Here is an 18,834-nt window from a genome sequence, read left to right on the forward strand (position 1 = left end):
TATTGGAATGCATTGCCATTTCCAATCCGGGGGATCTTCCTGACCCAAGGATCGAACCCATGGGTCTTGCATCTCCTGCATTGGCAGGTGGATTCTTTACCACTGTACCACTTGGGATATTTTGTGTAATGTCCTTCAAATTGCATTTGTCATGATTGGATGACAAATATTTTAAGATACACAAATTAAGGGAGGAACGGAAATATAAATAAGGCCAAATCCTATGGCAGTAAGGCCACCATGCTGTTTATAGACTGTGCTTTGATTGCTAAAGGTGCAGTATTAGTAGTTCATTCACTTGAGAAATTTTGAATAACATCTGCTGTGTACTGTTTTAAATGAGCACTGTGTAATGAAAATGTCTCCTTCCATATTAAACAATAAGCAGTGCTACAGTCATCAGCGATTTCTGGCCTCCAAATGTGAATGAGAGCTCCAAAAACTGTGATCCAGCAATGCTGTCCCCCCTCCACGGTGATTGCTAAGGAGCTGGGGGAATGCAAGAAGCAAGGTGAACAGGGAGACAGGATTGGCCCCAGATAGCTAAGGTGCATATGAAAGAAATGAATTCAGTGAGCCCAGAGGCTTGCATCTTCCCACACAAAGAATGCTAAAGTCCTTAACTTGATAGCTGACCTCTGATGTTCAGACTGCCTGCTTTCTTTGTTGCAAAGTTGTGTATAACCTGACTTCTCCCCTGCCTCCTTGGAGGGGTTTGCGCAGAGCTACTGAGAGGCTGTCTCCTAGGCTCAGAGTCCTAAACATTCCCACCAAATAAAGTTAACTCTCTACTTTCAGGTTGTGACTATATGTTTTAGTCAACAGCACCAACTGCCCCTGGGTCACAGTCCACCCAATGAGGAAAAGCAGGGAAAAACACTGGCTTCCAGGGCTATACTGTGGAGTTGCCTGCCCAGACCACGTGTTTAACTGGGGTTAAGCGACAGACAACTGATTTGGGGGTATCCATGAAAAGGAGTGAGGTCTGCCCACGGGAGACCCTGAAGAGTTATGCTTCGAGTCAGGATACCTGACCCAGAAGAATCCCACCTGGCTGGTATAAGCTGTGTGACCATGAGCCTGTTGCCCACACTCTCTGAACCTGGACCAGCTCTTTACATCACGGTTAGTATTCTAACCATACTGGCTGTTGGAAGGAGTCAATTCAGTAATGTGTGCAAAATCCTGGCAAGCACCTGGCACCTGGGTGAGCCCGTGTAATGGGCTCTCAGCTCCACAAGCCGCAGGTTCCCATCCCTTCTTGGGGTGGGGGGCAAACTGGTGGACACCAGTCTGAGCTTTGCTACCTTGAGCAAGACGCTGGGCCTCTGGGTCTCCCCATCAGTGACTGTTCCAGAGAAAGGGGAAGCCTGGAAGGACCAAGCAAGCTCCAGAGAGGCATCCCAGGTGCTTCCATCACGTGGTTACTCCAAGTACAGCCTCTCTGAGCAGGGAGGTCACTCCCGCTGTAGATGCGGCTGACAGACGCCATTGGCCGCCTGTGATCACCCAGGGAGCTGGGGCAGCAGGACCTGGTCCCCGCTTGCCCTCCGTGGAGCGGGGCCTCTCACTCCCTGTGATGAGTGAAGCCAATCTGCCGCCAGCCTTGAAACCACAGGGACTGTGGCACCCCCTGGCTGGGTCACCAGCTCCCGTCCCCATGGGGGCCACACAGATGTGTAAGTGAAGGAAGAGAATGTGGACACAGGACCTCCCCCCCAAGAATCCAGTGACAGAGGGGACCCCATTCAAGCCAGCTGAGTGCCAGCAGGATTGCCATGGCTACAATGAATAGCCAGAAAGTCGGGATTAAACACAAACCTATCTCCTGGGCATGGGGCTGACCACAACTCTGATCTAAATTCTGAGAACAGCCCAGGAGGGTTTGGGGCCTCCTGGTTTACACAGCACAACCCTGGCCACAGAGAGCACTGTCCTGGGAGCTTCCTGAAGGGTCATCACTGGGACCCCCAGGCCATCCTCTCTCAGTTGCCTTGTGGGGACCACCCTGGAGGGCAGCGTTACCTGGAGTTGAAGAAGGAATTCATAGGGCCTGGACTCCATCTCAGGCCTGTCTGTGCTGATCGTGCTCGGCCACCTCTCCAGTGGACTCTGAACTCTCTGCTTAGTGCCTGTGGGGACGACAATGGAAGGATAAGACCCCCTCCGAACAGGGGAACCTTGAAGATCATATCCAGGTTACTCATCACCTAAGAGAAAACAGACACTAATCACCCCTGCCTCCGGACACTATCTATCAGAATGTAAGCACAGGCTTATCGGTTATTAACTATTTGGAATGTAACTCTGGGCTTATTGATTATTGACTGTTTGGACACGTACACATGGGGTAGGTGGTGGGTTTGGACACGTACACATGGGGTATAAAAGATTTTCACAAATGCTGGACGGGGTCCTTGGCTAAGAGGAGACTCTGCCTTGGGCCCGCTGGCGTAATAAACTGCACTCACTATCTGCATTGTCCTTCTGAGTGAGTCTGTTTCCCGGAAAGCGTGGCTATAACAGAGTTTCTGCTTGGCTGACATGACGCCATCCCACCACAGCCGGAAGAACTCCTGGTCCACGATGATGAACCTGTGCTGCTCATTACAAGTCAGGTCCTCCACCACCGAGGCGTAGACATTGGTGACATAAGCCTGCATGCTCTCCTAGACCGGGGAGGGGAAGGGGGACACCATCACACCAGCTCCATGGGAGCTCCCCATTAGCTTGGTCCCGGGAACCAAGGAGTAAAATCCAGGGACCCACAGTGTCGGGGGGCCCCTGGCACTCACACCATCTGCCCAGGGCCCTGCCCTCTGCTCCCAGCGCTCTTCCAGCAAGGGAGCCTCTGTGCCCACTCTGTGCCGGATGCATGATAAACGGTGCCCTGGGAGAAGGACACGGGCAGACACTCCTTGATGGAAGGTGCTCTCCTGGGGAGATACATGTGGAAACAGATCACGGCACTGTATGCTGCAGAGGGATGTGCCGGCCAGGCCCAGGGTCAGGGCCAGCCTCCCAGAAGGATATCCTGGGTGGCCCCGAGGCTGCCATGGGGGGACACACCAGTCAGACCCAGGGGCCCCAGGGGTGAGGTCCAGGGACTCAGAAGGGCTTCCTTGGGCTGAAATGATGGGGGTGTGGGTGTTGGGAGATGATGCTGAGAGGAGCTGACCCCCTGGGTTGTCCCTGTGGATCTACCTACCTCCCCCCAGGCAGGGAGCCCCCAGGATGGAGCCATGGCTGCTTCCCATCCGGGTCAGCCTGGCTCACTGTGGAGCCCGGGGATGCTGGTTAAAGGAATGCAAAGAGCACCGGGCAGGGAGTCAGCAGGCATGGCGGCTACTTCTGGTGACCTTGAGCAGCCCTGATCCTCCCTGGGCCTCAGTTTCCCCTTCTGTAAACTGGGAGTGGCAATTATGCTTCCCCGCAAGTCAGCACTCCACACATTGATGGGTGCCCCCCCACCCCCAGCAGAGGCTGCCCAGTGGGCCCAGGGCCAGATTCAACACGGCCTCAAAGGCTCTTGTTGCCCCTCTCTCTTTAAAATGAGCTACTCTCTTATATCCACTATCACAGAGCGATTTTGTTCATTTATTCATGTATTTACTTTCTCCTTCCAAAAAACAGCTCTAGGAGGTTGGTGCATGCCTGCATGCGAAGTCGCTCCAGTTGTGTCTGACTCTTTGCGGCCCCATGGACTATAGCCTCCCAGGCTCCTCTGTGTATGGGATTCTACAGGCAAGAATACTGGAGTGGGTTGCCAGGCCCTCCTCCAGGGGATCTTCCTGACCCATGGATGGAATCTGCGTCTCTTATGTCTCCTGAATTGGCAGGCGGGTTCTTTACCATTAGCACTGCCTAGAAAGCCCAAGGAGGTAGGTAATAATACCCAACCACTTGCCCCAGAAACCTAAAGAAATCAGAGTCTTTTTATCTTTTTTCCTGCCCTCATTCATTCATTCCTTCAACAAATTTTCATAGAGTGTCTATCCCATCCATGAGGCAGCTTGAGGATACGTTCATAGACATATTCACTGGGTGAAGCCTCTTCCCCATTGAACTGAGGCTCTAGTGGGGAAAACAGACATTCAACAAGCCAGTAAGTAAAATGTACTAAAGGGAAGTGTTTAAAAACTGATTAATGAAGACAATATAGGTGATACACACCTACTTTATTTAATACTTCCCTAAGCAGTCTCCTTGAGCAGAATTCAGAATGGAGTGTAGGGCAGAAAGGTTTTAGAAGATAAAGAATATTCTCTAAGGGGAAGGAGGGAAGAGGAAGAGGAAAGCTGAAATATCTGTCTGGGTCCACATACTCTGTCTTGTTGGACAAAACATACAGGGAAATAAGATTCACACTTGGGATGGACTTGGCCACTAGGATTTCGCTGTTCCACAGACTATTTCTGGAACATTTACAGAGACAAGAAAGTTACCCAAAATTCGGTTTACTGATGTGGCCTCCCAGACAAGAGAATGGCTATATATTGGGCCTAGAAAATGCTCTCAATGTTCTCAACGGAAGGACTGGGGAAATGGAATAGGGGAGTAGATAGGGATGTCAGGAAGACCTCACCAACAAAGTACTTTTAAGAAACAACCAGGAGGAAGAGAGAGACTGGGTCTTGCAGGCCTCTGGGAGGAAAGCCTTTGGGGCAGAGAGAACAGCCAGTGCGAAGGCCACTACCTCCCATCAGAAGCGGACATCAGGGCAGAGAGGGCCCTCTGGACAAGGAACGTTACCGTGGCCTGGCACATGGCCGTGCACACGCCCTCTAACCTTTGCAACCTTTGATTCTCCCTAGCACACGTGGGGAAAGTGAGGTTGAGAGACAGGAAGTGACCAGTGTGAAGTCTGCTACTCAGCCAGTCTCTAGCAGGGCAGGACTTCAATCCAGGTTGATTCCAGATATTCTAAGTCGACCCCAGGCTGCAAACCCAGCACAGGATCTGGAATGGAGAAGGAAGATACAGCTTCAGAGGTGGCAGGGCGGGGGGCGGCCCCAGGCACCTATCTGGATGGTGTGGAGCCAGCTCACATCCAGGTGACTGTGGGGGATCACGAAGACCCTGATCATGGCCTTGGGCAGGGTTTCCAGAAGCCACAGCAGCAGCAGCTGTGTGAGCACTGACCCCATCCCAGACGCCTGCGGACTGGGCCTGGGGCTGGCAGTTTCAAGGACCTCCGGTTTAGCAACGGGCATGCTGGGCAGCCTCAACTCTCCACCCCTTGGGGGGAGGGATCAGGCGGGGAGTGGGAGGCAGGGGCCCAGGGGATGGGGCTGGCACTGGCTGACTGCCTTTCAGCACTCCACCCCACCTCCAACTTCCTGTCCCTCCTTTTCCAACTTTAAGCCAGATTCCAGATACCACCGCCCTTCCAGATTCCCTCTTTCTGGCCATAGTTCCCCTCACTCCAATGTGTAAACCTCTGCCGTGGACCTCTGGCAGCTTTTCCCACGAGGCATCCCAGCCCCTCCCTACCCCAACCCCTTTTAATTCAGACTCTGTCCTGCAAAACTCAACACTCAGTAAGGGCCGCCGCCAGAATCCCGCCCTGATGGCCGTTCCCATTGGGGGCCTTGCAAAAGGGATTGTTACCTCCATTTTAAGGAGGAAAGCTGGGTTTCCCAAACTGTATCTGCCTTTACCTAAGATAGTAGAAATAGAGGAGGAACAAGACTGCTTAAAACTTTCAGAATTAGACCTGGATCACCGATAGTGCCCTTGGCAAGATGCCTAATCTCTCAGGGTCTCAGCATCCCATCCGTAAAATGGGATGGCCATAGAGGAGCCGGGGGTCAGGGACAGAATGAATAGGAGGTGACAACCTCAGGGTCTCCTTCCTGGAGGATGGCTGATCACAGTGGTGCAGCCTGGAGGGGCCAGTGTTGCCTGGACTTGTCTCTGCACCCCCTGACATGGGAGCCGGGGGTCCATGGAGTGGGCTCTTCTGTCTGAGATCCAAATGCCTGACTGGCATTTTCTATCGTGGCCAGAGAAGAGACTCATTCTTCCTTCTGGCCACCTTGTCCACCCATTCAGCAAATACCACTAGCGAACATGGTCTCCAAGCAAGTCTTCATCCTCTCTGTCCCATCTCCCTTCCTTGGGCCACATGTGACACGATTTGACCTTGACTTTCCTCCTGTGGAGAACAGGGTCTAGTTTCTTCTCCCTTTGTAGCTGGTGGGCGTGTGACTCACTAGTAACCAAGAGAATGTGGATAAGATGCCCTGTGTGACTTGAGGCTGTCAGAAGCAGCAAGGCGGACTTTGCCTTGGTCCCCGGGGCACTCACGTGTGGAGCCGGGGCCGCCATGCTGTGAGGAAGCCCAACCAGGCCACGTGGGAAGGAGACGTGGAGAAGCCCTGAGAGCCCTCCGAGAGGGAGCGGCAGGCCAGCCCCGCTGCTCCAGCCCCACGTGACCACACGTGTCACACACGTGTGCATTCTTGTCCTTTCCTCCAGGCCTGTGCATTAGCTGTTCTTGCTGCAGCTCGCTCAGGGTGGTATCTGATACTCATATCCCCACCTACCACCCACCCAGGCCTTTCACCTCTAGCGAGCACCTGGGCTGGAAATGATGGCTGACCTGGCAGGGTCCACCCAGAGCCTCGTGGGGCCTGACCCTTGGTCAGCATGCCTTCCTGAGTCACAGTGCTCACTTGTCCATTCACCTTCCCCATCAGGAGAAGAAGGCCAGAGATGCACACATCTGCTACCATCAGAGCCTTCTCCGCCTCCCTGTGCTCAGCCCCCCTGACCTACCTCCTCCTGTGGGCTCCGTCAGTGATCCCTGCGAGGCTGCTGGCCTTCCCCTTGTCTGCCGGCCTCTTGGCACAAGCAGTCCAGAGGGACCAGGGCACCGTAGGGTATCACCTGGTGGACGCATCCCTCCTTGGATGCCAAACCTCTGACCCTGAAGAGTCCAGAGTCGTGCGTGTGAGACTCCAACTCCCAAGTAGGTCGCTGGGAGTGATGATCCATGAGGCCCCTCCTGTTTCCATCTCACATACTCTACCCGCTAGGGACCCCGTGCACTGGCCATGGATTTGGGGTGTACCTGCCTCCTAGAGGACAGCGCCCCAGTGTCCCAGGTGCTGTCCCAGGCTCTGGCTCACCTGGACCCTCAACTGGCCACTCCATTCCTCACTCAAGCCTGCAGCTCCTGGAAACTGGGCTCACAGTGGGAGCAGAAGACCCCACGGTCACGTGTCCCCGTCACAGCTCCTCACTAAAGTGCATGCATTGCCTGATGTCACTATGTCCTCTCTTGGAGCCCCCACTCTGGACGAAGCCAGCAGCCAAGTCACAGCACATTCAAGCAGCCTGTGGCGTGGCCCCGTAAGGATCAGCTGAGGCATCCTGCCCACAGACAGAACTACGTCACCAGCCAGAAGGGTCAGCTGCTGGTCCTCCAGGACAGCTCCAGCTCCAGGACTTGACTTCAACCACATGAAACATCTTGACCTCAACCACATGAAAGACCAGGAGCCAGAAATTCCCAGCTAAGCTGCTCCTGAAGTTTTCACCCCAGAGACTCGCATGATGATAGTGCTTTACTGTCGTTAAACCACAGTCCTCGAAATATAAATCAGTATTGTATTCTTCCAGGCGTCCAGTCCTATGTGTGAATAAGCACCTAGGGAAAGGCTGGGAAGTCATCACCATGTGCCCTTCACAGGGTCTTACAGAGTCCTTCCCCCCAGGGACACACACAGTCTCTCCTCCAGTCAATGGATTTCAGATTTGAAAACTGGCTCTGGTCTGGTGGGCTTCCCTGGCAGCTCAGACCACCAACAGGTAAAGAATCCGCCTGCAATGCAGGAGACCCAGGTTCAGTCCCTGGATCAGAAAGATCCCCTGGAGAAGGGAATGGCAACCCACTCCAGTATTCTTGCCTGGAGACTCCCATGAACAGAGGAGCCTGGTGCACCACAGTCTATGGGGTCACAGAGTTGGACATGACTAAATGACTAAGCGCACACATATGTCTGCTCTGGAACCTAGAAAGGGGTTGGGACTTTCAGTAGGAGTCTGCCCTTGGCCTTCTAAACCACTGATCCTCAACTGCTTCGCAGAGGACATGCTGAAGGTCACCCATGTCATCTGTCCTTCTGTTTTGCCCTTAATCATCCCGTTTCCTAGTAACCATCCCCATGGTCAGAAGTGGGTCTTGCTTCCATTTTGACCTTGAAGTTTGTCACAGTAATTGCACTGACCTTGCTTCTGACAACCACATGCGGGCACCTGGCCTCTTCTTTCTGCATCATGTTACCGGCAGTGCCACCAGGAAGACCCTTTTGCAAAGGCTACCAGCCTACAGGGCATTAGCCCCAGTAGTGATGCCTACAGGGGCATTAGCCCCAGCCTACGGGGACAGCTTGTTCATGATGTCAGTGCCTTGTAAACTGAGGGTCCCTGGGGCCTCCTGGGGAACACTGTCTGAGCTCACCTACCACCTTCACTGCAGTCCATTCCTACATCTCTGCATCATTCATCCCTTCCTCCTCCGTCTGCCATGTAGAGCTGGCATCTCTTCTTCACGCATGTGGACCAACATTGACCAGCGTCAGAGCATCTCTGCAGCCTGTCAGTCTGCCTCCTGCTAAGTCCTTTCTGGCGGCATTTATTCTACTTTGGCTGTCAGAACAGGTAACACAGAGGGGGCTTAAACACAGACATGTATTTTCTCACAGTTCTGGAGGCTGCAAGGTCCTTGGGGTGGGGGGTGTTGGGGTAGGGGAAGCTTTTATAACAGCCTCAGAGGTTCACTGTACTTCGCTAAGGGGGTGACATTTCCCTTTGGGAAATGTCCCCTTTGGGGACAGACTATGGCATAGGAGTAGCTCTTTCTAGAACAGGCTCTGCCATGCCCAGCCCAGAAGAGACTATTTGAGGTTGCACATTTTTTTTTTTTTTTGAGTTTTTAAAAAATTAATTTATTTTTTAATTGAAGGATAATTGGTTTACAAAATTTGACTGTTTTCTGTCAAACCTCAACATTAATTGACCACGTATGTGAAGTGAAGTGAAATCGCCCAGTCGTGTCCGACTCTTTGCGACCCCATGGACTGTAGCCTACCACCCTCCTCCATCCATGGGATTTTCCAGCCAAGAGTACTGGAGTGGGTTGCCATTTCCTTCTCCAGAGGATCTTCCCGACCCAGGGATCGAACCTGGGTCTGTGAAGTCCTGTGAACCCACATTGTAGGCAGACGCTTTACCATCTGAGCCACCAGGGAATAGGTAAACATATATCCCCTCCCCGCCCCCCCATCTGCTTGCAGGTGGCGAACTGTTGTCAAGCAAAAGAGTTGATGTCACATGTTTGGGTGAATCCAATGAAATGCACCACAAAATCCACATTGAACCCAAGCACCGTGAGAGAAACACAGGGTACTAGCACCCTCCCCAGAGCAATGCCAACTTGTTCCCAGTGTCACACGCGGGTGCTGGCCTGTGACCCGTTCTTGCCCTGGGCCATAGCTGCACACGAGAGTGTGAAGCATGGCTTGCTCTGGATGATCTAGAGAAAGAACAGCCTGACTCTTCTTTGTGCTGCGTGGGAGTTTGTAAGATGAACACACCAGCCCCATTTCCATTTCATCCTTGAGACATCAGTATTCTCTGTTCTCTAGGGCAAGTGACCAGCCTGGGGACTCACAGTACCCTTGATGGGCAGACTTCCCCTGGCTGCCCCCAGTGCCAAGAAGGTCCCCACAGCAGAGTGGACCCAGCATCCTCTTGCTTCCAACCCTCCATCACGCCCCGTGTCTGCCCTCCTGGTGGCTGGCCCTCAGCCTGCATCTCAGACCCTCCAGGACTTATCCTACCTGCCTGTTTGGTCTCACTTCCCACACCCTCTTCTGTTCCATTTCATCCAGAAGCTGCTGGAAGGCCCACTGCCCACCATCATTGCAAACCTTTCCTGCTGTTTCCTGTCTGTTGTGTCTACTCCACCTGGAAGGTGACTTCTACCTGACAGTGTGGTTGCACGACCAAATCCTCTTTACAAGGTCAAGCCCTTTGCAGCCTCAGGACCTTTGCACATGCTATTCTCTATCCTGGGAAGCATCTTCCTCCACTTTCTGTTGGGCTGGTTGTTATTCTTCTCTTACTTCTCCCCACTCTGAAACACCTTCCACTGACCTTCCACCCCCTCCTCCCTAGCATTTACTGATGAACACAACTGTCTATTAATTTTTTTATTTAGTTAACACCCTCCTCACCCACTAGACTACAGGCTTCAACAAGCTCTATTTTGGCCTCTTCTGTATCAGCACCTGGGACAAAGCAGGAGCCCTTTATCTTTCGTGTGGAAAGAACACATGAATGTCATGGACATGGCTGTCCACTTCTACCCTGGGTGACATGTGTGATACTCAGGGTGCAGTGTATAAAGCTCAGCTCAGCAGGTCACCCCAATTCCACCTCTCCCTGCTGTGTGAACAAGTCACTGAACCCTGGAGCAGGGTGGCAAACAACTCCTGGTGGCCTGACTCAGAGCCCCAGGCTTCTGATCTGTGCAATGGGGATATGTAGGTCTGCCCTTAGGGTGGTTTAGATATTAAGCTGTTGGGGCTATAAAGTGACTGCCCAATGCCTGACCACAGGAAGCACTCTGCTCACACATAGCAGATCCCTCCCCCCACCCTGGTCATCTTCTCAACTTTTCATCAGTAAACAACCACTGAACGCTGACTCTGTGCTGGAGGTGAGAGAACAGATGTGTTGCTTCCAGGATGTCCTTGCTAGGGAGTGAGGCCTTGGCCCCGGTGGACACTGCCCACAGGAGAAGCTGCTTTGATGATGTGGGGGCTCCTGGAGAATCCTGGAAGCCTTCCTGGAAGAGGGGACAGAGTGCTGAGGAGTTGGCTGTCAGCTACTAGTCCCGGGCCATGCTGTGGCTGGAGAGTCGTGCGGAGGTTGGGAGCTTGCAGGCCCTTTCTGTCTCTGTGCTCCTTCTTCTCCTTTCAAAGCTCAAGCTGGCCCCTTTCCCTGGTCCTCTCACCTCCCTCCTTTCCGGGGGCTGGGGGCAGTTCAGGGAAGGCACAGTACTCAAGTCCATTGACCCTTGTACCTTGGGAACATTAGCACCCCGAGGGGTATTTTTTTGCCCGTGTTGGGGGACGTAGCTGGGACCAGATCACCACCAGTCCTTCAGGATCTGGTCTGGGGAACCTCTGTTCTCCTCCTTGGAACTGGCTTCAGAGGCCCCCCCCCCAGGGCATTCTTGGGGAGCAGGAGACAGCAGCCCTCCCCGCCTCCAGCAGAGTGGGGGTTAGAGAATGGGGAGACAAGAAAAAGGTCTCAAGACAGGGTGGAACAGTCCAGAGTTTGAGCTTGCCACCCTCTCTCCCAGCCTCAGTTTCTCCTCTGTAAGATGGGCTTCACAGAACAGAGGAGGCAGCTGCCTGGTATCCGCACTCTGCATCCTGCGAGTGTAGTCCCCACTCTGAACCTTCACGCTTCACCCAAACCTTGGAGACACAGGCTGGGGGAGAGAGGGGAGGACGGAGAAGCAGGAGGGAGGAGCTGATGCCAGGCCTGACCTCCCAGCCTCGGGAAACACCAGCAAGGGTCACAGCCCCCAGGAGCCACATGTCCGGCACCTGGTTAGACTTCTTCCTGGCCAAGGGCCCTACATTCAGGCCCGGATCCTTGAAGATTTTCCCGGCTCCTGGGTCCCAGCCATGCCTGCCCCATGTTGTCCAGGAAGCAAAGAAGCCTCTTGAAACCTATGTGTGCTACTTCGGGACCTCCGACCTTAGTTTCCCAAATTCATCTTGATTTGAGGGTACTCAGAGTCTGCTGCTCCTGGCGGCAGCCTGGTGGCTCCTCACTGTCCTCAGGCCCTGCAGCCATCCAGACTCCCTGGGTGTGTGGTCCACTCCCCTATCAGAGGCCATGTGGAGCCCAGCACTGGGCCAGGTGTGGATAAAAGGGAGTTCAGTTCAGTTCAGTCGCTCAATCGTGTTTCACTCTTTGTGACTCCATGGACTGCAGCACGCCAGGCCTCCCTGTCCATCACCAACTCCCGGAGTTTACTCAAATTCATGTCCATCGAGTCGATGTTGCCCTCCAACCATCTCATCCTTTATTGTCCACTTTTCCTCCTGCATTCAATCTTACCCAGCATCAGGGTCTTTTCTAATGAGTCATTTCTTCACATCAGGTAGCCAAAGTATTGGAGCTTCAGCATCAGTCCTTCCAATGAATTTTCATGACTGATTTCCTTTAGGATTGACTGGTTGGATCTTCTTGCAGTCCAAGGGTCTTTCAAGAGTCTTCTTCAACACCACAGTTCAAAAGCATCAATTCTTTAGTGCTCAGCTTTCTTTATGGTCCAACTCTCACATCTATACATGACTACTGGAAAAACCATAGTTTTGACTAGACAGACCTTTGTTGGCAAAGTAATGTCTCTGCTTTTTAATATGCTGCCTAGGTTGGTCCTAGCTTTTCTTCCAAGGAGCAAGTGTCTTTTAATTTCCTGGCTGCAGTCACCATCAGTAGGGATTTTGGAGCCCAAGAAAATAAAATCTCTCACAGCTTCCATTGTTTACCCATCTATTTCCCATGAGGTGATGGGACCAGATGCCATGATCTTAGTTTTCTGAATGTTAAGCTTTAAGCCGACTTTTTCACTCTCCTCTTTCACTTTCATCAAGAGGCTCTGTAGTTCCTCTTTGCTTTCTGCCATAAGGGTGGTGTCATCTGCATATCTGAGGTTGTTGATATAAAGGATAAAGGGCAGGGCTACCTCAACTGGGTTTAGAAATACCCAGGCCACTTCAGAGCCCCTGCCCTCCAGATCAGGATGGGACCCCCACCAGCTCTGGAACCTGGGCACACCCTCCACCTCTCTGAGCCCCAGTGGCACTTCCTGAGAGTAGGCAGGGGAGCCCAGGTCTCAGAATGACCTAAGGTGCTGCCTAATGAGCTTAGTTAGCACAGGTGGGTTCCCCATCCAGCTTGTCTCTGGGGCTCACGCAGAAGCCAGCACTGTGGGGGCAGAGTCCACCCCACTGCTGATCTTGGTAGGGGAAGCTTTCACTGGCAATGACAGCCTCATGGCAACGCCAGGGCCAGAGGGGCCTGGGTGAGTGTCCAAGGGACGTGCCCTCAGAGGCCACCAGGGCCATGATCATAGATGCTGGCCTTTCTACTCAGGATCCCCAGAGCCACAGGCCTCTGTGTGGCCGGAGCCCCCGATGGATATCTTTCTAGCTGGAATAAAAGCAACAAGTGGCCAGACCTGCCCCTGCCCCGAGTCCTGGCTTCACTCTGACTGCCCCTTGGCCGTAGGCAAGTCACAGGCAGGTTTTCTCTGTACAATGATGTAATGTTACCTGACCGGCAGGTGGGGCAGAGATGGATGGAGGTGCCCGCCAGGCTCATGTTAGGTACCCAGGCCTTTGTTTCTGCTTCCCTTTCCTTCCTGTCTTCCAGCAGTCTAGTGGGGTGAGTGACCCAAAGTACAAGGGCCACTTGGACACAGCCCAGCCGGCGTGGGGGGTGGCCTCTGTCACTGTAACAAACTCACCTGGCCCTGTGGCCTCCCTCTCCTTGAGTCTTCACCACCACCAGCCAGTAAACACCGGCACTTCCCTATTTGCACAGAAGGAAAATGAGGCTCAGAGAAGCTCCGTAACTGAGGCCACACAGCTGTCAGCGGCAGAGCTCCAGAGGTCTGCGTCCTTCCCAGGCAGCCTCCAGTTCCCCTGGGTTTGCTCTGTCCCAGGCGGACAGTTCTGCAGAGGCAGAGGTGGAGGGGAGAGGGTGGTCAGGGGACGGGCTCCCTGGGGCTCCAGGTGGGTTCTCAGAGCCCCGATCAGCCCGGCCGCCTCTGTCTCCCCGTGGCTCCCTCCAGCCTCATGATCCCCGCAGGCTCCTGCCCTGTCCTCTCTCCTGCTCACACTGCGGTCCCTCCTGGCCCTTGAATGCATCGGCCTGTGTCTCATCTCCCTGCCCCGGCCTGAGGGTTTCCTCCCACCTGGGACCTGCTTCTCCATCCCAGGAGTCCTCCTCATCCCTAGAAACCCTCCTGACCCTCCCCTTTAGGGCCAGGACTGCACCCATCACGTCTGCAGGACCAGGAGTGACCGTGCCTTCTCAGTGCAGAACTGCCGACTGAATACTGAAGAGTGGGTGCAGAGTGAATGAATCAATGAGCGACACGTCATTTTTGCTTTCCATAAAAGGGGTGGGCAGGCTAGCTACCCAACTTGCCCCATCACTCTCTGAAGCCTCTGCAGGGCAGGCAGGAGGTCATGGAAGGTCCTCGGCCTGGGAGTCGGACACGGGATCTGAACCCCAGAGTGTGGGTGCGAGTGTGAGTGTGAATCCAATGCGGACATATTGGAAAAACACTAAACCCCAAGATGGCAATAGTTCTAGTGCATGTACAAGTCTAGGACAGAGACATGTCCTCTCCTAATTTCTTCTAGCCCAGCTCCAGCAACTATTTGGAAGTGCAGGCGGTACTCTGGTTTGGGGGTGACCCAGTACAGGGGTTCTCTCCTTTTCAGGGATGTTCTCCCATGTGGAGTCTAAGTCAGCAGGTGAGAACTCAGAGGTCTTGAATTCTATGGGAGAGAAAAGGACTCCTTTCAAATCCTGGGAAAGGACCCTGCTTGGCTGAACTGGGGCCATCTTCCCACTGGTGGTCATTTCTGTCCCCATGGACAGACTCACTGATGGGCTGGCATGTGGGGGCCAGTGATTCTTCCCCAGCCTCTGGGGGTTGCTGCAAACTTTGTCCTTCTATCGCTGGTAGATACATCTTCACAGCTTTGCCCTTCATCTTCACATGGCTTTCTACCTGGGTCTGTGCATCCAAAAAGCATCCGTCACTCAGTCATGTCTGACTCTTTGCAACCCTATGGACAATAGCCTGCCAGGCTCCTCTGTTCATGGGATTCTCCAGGAGTGGGTTGCCATTCCCTTCTCCAAATTACCTGTCTTACAGGGACATGATGGTTATAAGAGCAGGGTCCACCTGAATGATCTCATTCAGACTTTATTATCTTGCTAAGGACCCACTTTCCAAACAAGGGTTACATTCTGAGGATGAGGGGTTGTCACATCAACTTAGGGAATTGGGGGAACACAGTTCAACCCATGATGCCCACCCTCATAACTACTTCTGGAAGGTATTTGCTTTCTATCTTCTGAGTGCAGTGCGCCTGCTTAATTGGGTACCAGAATTCTGAGTTGGAATCTGAAGAAGTAGGAGAGCTGGTGGTGTAACTCAGTCCAAGACCAAAGGTCTAGGAATTGGTGGGTGATGGTGTAAGTTCTGATCTGAGTCCAAAAGCCCTAAACTCAGGAACAGAGGTGTCTGGAGGCAGGAGAGGTTGGAGGGCTCCAGCGGACAGAGAATTCACCTTCCCGCACGTTGTTCTATTGGACCCTCAACGGATTGCATGAAGCCTTCCCATACTGGGAGGGCATCTACTGCACTGACCTCGCTGATCCAGATGCTAATCTCATCAGAAACTCCAGGCAGGGATGGGTGGAGACACATCAATGTACAAGATTCCAGCAGAGGAAATTAGACCTCGAACTCTACCTGCTGATTCCAAGGAATTGTTGCTTCGTCAGGTGTGATAACAGAATTGTGTGTGTAAGAAACACACATGATGTAGTGAAGGGGTGATTCCACTGAAAACCCTCCAGGCAAGGAATGTGAGCAATAGAAAGAAGGGAGAGATGAAACCAGTGAAGCAAAATCTTGGTAATTTTTAAATACGAGTGATGCCGTGGCTGAGTATGAGCCAGTATTTTCATAATGCAAGGTCTGGGTCCCTCCGTCCAGGTTCTCAGATGAAGCTAGTCCTGGGGGACATTTGGAGTGACCGATTTCCTGTGATGGTGGCACTTGTCATTCCCTCCTGCCATCTCTTCATTTCCCCCTTCCTATGCCAACCCACTGTTTTCTAGGAGGGGCTGACCAACTCGAGAGCCCGTCTCGTGGCCTGCTGGTTTTCATAATGGCCACCAGAGGGCGCAGTGACCTAAGGCAGCAGCTGGAGTTGGCCCTGAAATTTATGATATCAGGTGGACCGGCTTAAGAGTCCATGAGTCTTGGGGGCAGAAGCCATGTCAGCTCTTCCTTTGAAAGACATGAATTTAGGTCCAGTCAACATAGCAGTTTGGGCTTCCCTGGTGGCTCAGCGGTTAAGACTATGCCTGCAATGCAGGAGACGTGGGTTGAATCCTCGGGTCCGGAAGATCCCTGGGAGAATGAAATGGCATCCCATTCCAGTATTCTTGCCTGGGAAATCTCATGGACAGAGGAGCCTGGTGGGCTACAGTCAGTGGGGTTGCAAAGAGTCAGACATGACTTAGTGGCTAAATGACAAAAAAAAAAAAAAAAAAAACCCTAAGCATAGGAATTTAGTTTCCTATGCTTTGGTCTTTGACCTTTGCATCTTTGAGGTTGGAAAAGGAAGGAACAGTGTAAATCCACAGTGATTACCATGGCTGCCTCCACAGCTGGTCACCCACTGTGACCCCACCTCCCACCCCGCCATCCCTGGTCCCTTACTTCACTGGATTCTGAGTCAGTGTCTGAGGCAGGTACCTGGGACAGGCAGAGCCCAGGTCATGTGCCTGCACTGTAGCAGCACTGGGAAAAAGGATGTCCAGCATCCTTCTACTTCACTAGTATGGCGGTAAGAGAGCTTGGTCACATAAGGTGGAGGATTTCCCAAAGAAAGGTTAACTAGTAGGAGGCAAAGGAGAATAGATAACTCCAAGAGGCATAGATAGTGCCCTGGGGTGGGGTGGCAAAAGGAACTTTCTCAGTTGCTGACTCTGGATTGTGCTGGTCATTCCCTGGCTCCATGGAATTCTTGTGGCAATCCTGGCAGCAATGCAGGCAGGCAGGAATTATCTTCATTTCACAGATCAGGAAACTGAGGCAATGCCTCTGCAGGGTCTGAGCTGTAGGCTGGGGCACAGGCCAGGATGCACAGCAAATATTTTCTCACTAGCATCAGTCAATCACAGTTCTCGCCAGGTAACTTCAAAAGTCTTGTGGTACTTATCTTTAAAGCCCCTGATTCTCTCTTTCCTGGAACACTCTTTGGGGGTTACCTGTATCTGCGTCTCCTGAATTGCTTTCTGAAGACCAAAAATAAATGCTTTTCTCATTTGCAACCACCTCCATTAACTTTTTTAGTTGATATTAGAAGGGGAGAGGGAGGAATAAAAGGAAGATGGAGATAGCACGAGAGGGGAGACAGGCAGGAAGGACCCCAAATTTTAGGCCCAGGGCTAGCTGTTGAGCAGTGTGAGACCCACTCCGGGACTGATGCTGTCAGAGAAGTGGGCCTGCTGTGTCTGGACGCGGAGACTGCCAGCCTGATCCCTGAGAATGGTGGGAGCTGGTGTTTAATGAGTACAGAGCTTCTGTTTGAAAATGAAAATCGCTCAGTCAAGTCTCTTTGTGACCCCATGGACTATACAGTCCATGGAATTCTCCAGGCCAGAATACTGGAGTGGGTTGCCATGCCCTCCTCCAGGGGATCTTCCCAACCCAGGGATCAAACCCAGATCTTCTGCATTGGAGGCAGATTCTTTACCAACCGAGCCACCAGGAAAGCCCAAGAATCCTGGAGTAGGTAGCCTATCCCTTCTCCAGTGGATCTTCCTGACCCAGGAATTGAACTGGGGTCTCCTGAATTGCAGATGGATTCTTCACCATCTGAACTACCAGGGAGCTTCTGTTTGGGAAGATAAAATTTCCAGAAATGGGTACAGGGGGTGGTCATACAACACTTTGAACAGATTATATTCCACTGAATTGTTCACTTAAAAGGTTAAAATGATGTTTCATGTCATATATATTTTACCCCAGTTGAAAAAGGACATCTCCACATCTGTTATTCAGTTGAATCCTTCCAGGCACCAAGGGAATGGGCAGCCATGACCACACTTTACACAGAGAACGCTAAAGCAGACACAGGTGAATCGGGTTGTCCTGAGTTCCATGGAGGGGACATCAAATTTAGGGATCCATCCTGGATATTCCTGCTACCAAAAGGAGGGTGACCATCAGTCAGAGGCATACACCAGTCACCTACGCTCATTGTCAAACTTGCTTTAATTGTTGCTAGAAAAGACTTGCACATCCTTCAAGTGTTTCTTAGACTAAACAGTAAGATGCTTGCCCAAGTTGCTTTTCAGGAACTTGGAGTCCGTTGTGTCTAATGCATACTCCAGCCAATTAAGACTTGTTAGGACCATCAACCCTGTACCTGGGCTTGTGAAAGTGCCCATGCAGTGATATTTTGACAACAGGAGGTCTCAAACTGTACCTTCAGAGTTTGCCAACGTGCCAGTTTCTGAACATGAAGAACTTGTAACCTAGCTGCACCTGTGTAGAATGGTGATTTCCCTCATCATTTTCTTTTTCTTTTTGGGGGGCAGGGGATCTTAGCTCCCCAACCAGGGACTGAACCTACTCCCTCTGCAGTGAAAGCACAGAGTCCTAAACACTGGACCACCAAGGAACTTCCACCATCATTTTCTTATTTCTGATCACCATTCTCTGTGCTCCTTACTCATCAGACCAGATTTATCATCAGATAAATAAGTGAGATTTATTTATCTCATAAATACCTTGAGCCCCTGACTTCAGGAAAGTGGATTAGAGATTGACTTTCTATCTCTTCCCTTGGCTTCCTCATGAATAAACCCTCTTTCTGCTCCAAACCTCAATGACTTAAAATTGGCTTCTCTTTGTTGGGCAAACTAACCTATTTCTGTAACACTCCCAATTCTTTCCCCTCATACTGGCCCTCCAGGGGC

General features: G+C 52.2%; 1 pseudogene; it reads right to left on the minus strand.

Moving 5' to 3' along the window:
* Window positions 1-18,834, minus strand: part of LOC133058675 (epididymis-specific alpha-mannosidase-like) — a 66,668-nt pseudogene that overhangs the window by 41,182 nt on the left and 6,652 nt on the right.

Source organism: Dama dama, chromosome 6 (genome assembly GCF_033118175.1).
Source record: "Dama dama isolate Ldn47 chromosome 6, ASM3311817v1, whole genome shotgun sequence".
Classification (NCBI taxonomy): Eukaryota; Metazoa; Chordata; class Mammalia; order Artiodactyla; family Cervidae; genus Dama; species Dama dama.